The sequence below is a fragment of the Rosa chinensis genome, chromosome 5, assembly GCF_002994745.2.
Source record: "Rosa chinensis cultivar Old Blush chromosome 5, RchiOBHm-V2, whole genome shotgun sequence".
Taxonomy (NCBI): Eukaryota; Viridiplantae; Streptophyta; class Magnoliopsida; order Rosales; family Rosaceae; genus Rosa; species Rosa chinensis.
The window spans coordinates 19525593-19529392 of record NC_037092.1 but is presented as its reverse complement, the minus strand read 5'-3'; the positions used below and the strand labels follow the sequence as shown (position 1 = coordinate 19529392).

The following is a 3800-nucleotide window of genomic DNA, read 5'->3' as shown; positions in this document are numbered from 1 at the left end:
CAAAGTGGCCAGGCACTGTGCTGCAATGCATAGTTGGAGCATGTGAAGTGGCCAGGTACTGTGCTGCAATGCATAGTTGGAGCATTTCACATGCGCCGAAGGGGTTTATCTTGGGCCTAGGAACCCTTTGAGTTCCCCTTGACAAAAAAAAAAAAAAAAAAAAACACAACCAACCATCTTATGCCCATTTCCACCTGGATTTTCAAGAGAAAGCGTGTTGATTGGCTTGGTGGTACATTTAACGCCCATCAAAATCAGAATTGGAGATACCATTTACAGATGCAATAATTTCTGGTCCATTCCTACATACAACAGCTGTGATCACATTTCTTTCTGTACACAATCTTGGTTTTGTATTAGCCAACATAGATATCACATCTAACATCGTGGGCCGATTGGCTGCATTTTCCTCCACGCAGAGCATACCAACATGGACGTACCTCAAGAATTGATTTTTATCACATGAATCGCCAAGTCTTGGATCCGTTAGTCTTAGTCCTGCAACTTCTCTCCATAACGCCCATGCCTGAAACAAGATCACATTCGTTTAGAATTTTAGAATTACTGAACATGTCCACCCCACATAGATTTGTTTGACATACATAGCCAACTATATTGATGGCATGGTCATCATTGTAGAAGCTATTGTTTTTCCTTCCACTTAGGATTTCTAGCATCAACACTCCGAAACTATAGACATCAGATTTTATGGAAAAGTTTCCCCCCATAACATACTCAGGGGACATGTAACCACTGCATCAAATGGAGAAGAAAAGTTCATTAATACAACTACATTCACAAATGCATGCTTAAGAACCAAAAGCAAAATATCATAATTGCTTGCTTACCGTGTCCCAACAATCTTCATAGTATTTGCTTCTTGTTCATCATTCGTGAAAATCCTTGCCATTCCAAAATCAGAAATTTTGGGATTCATGTTTTCATCAAGTAGAACATTACTTGCTTTTAAATCTCTATGAATTACTCTTTTTGGAATATTTGTGCATGTAAAGCGAATCTTGAGCGACTCCTTCAATTATGCTGAAACGTTTGTTCCAATCTAGTTGCTGGCATCTGGTTGAGTCTGTACAATTGGTACAATTCAAACAAATCATATAACAAATAGATATGTACATTTCTATAACATATATATATATATATATATATATATGGAATTAAGAAGGTAGTTGGATCAAAGTAACAACCAAATAAAAAGTAGTCCAAGCTTTTGTTTGCCTTGTACTCATCGTATATCAACATCCTCTCTTCACCATGAATGCAAAATCTGAAGTGCTGAACAATGTTTGTATGCTGGAGTTCATATATAAGCATCGGACGGTCCAGATACCCCTGCTTCTGGCATCTGGTTGAACTGAAGGAGTCTTCGAATGCTGTAGTTCAAAGATGTATGAAAAAAACTAATGTGGGCTCTAAAATTCCCTTGGCATCATAAATTCAATGGTGGGAAATCAACCTTACGGCACATGGCTCTGGTTTTTTTGGACCTTTGAATGCCATGGTTCGAGTGAAAGATATTCTCGCTCCGTTGCCGTCTCTCTCTCTCTCTCTCACTTCTTCTTGTCTTTCTAGCTATCGCGAACCTATGAAACTCCTCTGTAGCGTTGTGATAGCATTTGGTCTTTACAATTTGAATAACTAACATGTAAGTTGTAACCACCATAACAAATTAGGTTTAATTGTAAATTTACACTAAATTTGTAAATGCGAAAATTAGCATCGATGTCAATCTAATCTTGGTACATGAACATTTGAAAGCTGTGTGTTCTATTTCATACTAGTCTCACCATATATGCTTCCTATTCATGGTCAAGGTCTGACGGTAGCCAAATTTCGTTAACGCAAGTTCGGGCTCGGACCGTTACGGAATGATGAGTAGCGCTAGCGTCACATGTCAAGTAAAATACAAAGAGCGTTAGGAGAAAGATCGTGGTTGGCGGTCTGCTCTACTCTGATGCCTAAGTCAGTCAATGTATTTGTGTTGACAACATAACGTTAGACAAGTATTTAATGTGTAATGAAGACGAAGATAGAGGAATTGACCTTTTATAGGTGAAAAGGAGAGCGATCTCCTTTTGGTTTCCGATGTGGGACTGATGTGTATCAGTTTGTAGCTTCTAATGTCTCAGCGAGGTGATCTTCACGCGGCGCATGGTGGCTTGTTAGAGGTGATCTTGGCCCGAGCCTGGGCTTGGGCGGTAGGCCGTGTGACGGTGTTGCCGTCGATCACACCATTGACAGTGCTAGTTCCTCCGACAGCAATTTGGGGCTGACCTAGTATAACTACTAATTATGCTTAAGCAAATGTTTTTATAAGTACAAGTCCCCCAAGTCCCAATTAAAGAGGGCTTTCTTGGTTGGAGAGTTACCTAACAGTTGAAGCGTTACTTCTGCTAGTTTGTGAAGCATAATTAGAGTTAGTGCGTAGTCAACCATAGATTAGTTTTGAGCGAACGCTTCGTGCCCTTTCGGGTGGGCGCCTGTTAAACAAATCTCAGCAGTTATGATTGTATCAATGAGATTCAATCATTTAGATATCCTAACTGAACTGATAAACTAATCTTGTTAATTTCAGGCATGGAAGTTATGGAAAGAAGGCGCAGGGCTAAAGTTAATGGATACAACACTAGGCATCTCATTCAATACGGATCAAGTGTTAAGATGCATCCATGTTGATCAACGATATGTTGAGGATAATGCAGCCAATCGATCCACCATGTCAGATGCAATATCTCTGTTAATAACTGAAAGCTTGCCATTACCTGCACCTACAAAGCCTGCATTTTTGGCAAAAGGAATGCACCTATTGCTGGTAAAATCGGGACGGAACCAGAAATTTTATCAGTAAATGGTTTGACCATTTCTAATTTAGTTGCACGTTAAAGGTACTTAAAATATTGCACACCTAGCTCGATAAATTAGTATTGAGATGGGTGAGAAAGTGGTAGTTTTCGGTTTGATTATCGTCACTTGTGAGAAAGAAAGAAAAATTAATATGCTTGTTGTGCCTCAATGTTTTGTATTTCCAAGTGTTTTAGTACTTTGGTTAGAATGTTATTATCACGACCAAGTTTCCCCAATGGCCGTTGCTCCGTTGGTCATGAAATCTTGGCCTTGGACCTTGTCATTAGTTGTGGCACATTGTCTTCTCCAGAGCAAACTTGGTGATGAGAGTAATATGAGACTGTTTAACAGTAACAACTTCACTGAACCTTATTCTAATTGGCATTACAAGTTATACATAATCATATTCCCATCTGTGTTTCCAGGTCCACCCTTAGAAAACAAAAGTTATTTTGAATTGTGTACAAGTTGAAGTAGATCACTGTGTCAGTAGGGAATTTTACGATGCGTTGAGAGGTTAACGTATTTAACAGTGGTGCGTCTTAGCCGGACATTCTCACCGTCACTGGATTCTGCCGCATCCTACCCTATGCTATCCCAAGCCACCGACACTATTACAAAAGAGGCCTAAGGGGATACATATATGGGGACACTTGTTGTATGTGTGCCCATTGCATGATGAAAAGGGGACATATATCTATATGTGTGCCCATTACATGAGTAAGGCACATATCATGTGTGCCCATAAAGAAAATGTAAGGAGCAACTCATTAAAGTACAATATTTTATTATAAATAATTAATTTTTCAGTAAGAAGATAATAAAAAAACAATTTTATACTTGCAAATACGTATTTTCCATCTCACTGTCTCTCTCCCATCGTCAACAACCAGGGGAAATCCTTTCCCATCGCTACTGTAGCTTGTTTTTCTCTCTCG

General features: G+C 39.2%; 1 pseudogene; it reads right to left on the bottom strand.

Annotated features, from left to right (window-relative positions):
- Positions 1-238: 238 nt before the first annotated feature.
- LOC112203375 lies at positions 239-1518 on the bottom strand (annotated as a pseudogene).
- Positions 1519-3800: the final 2282 nt, after the last annotated feature.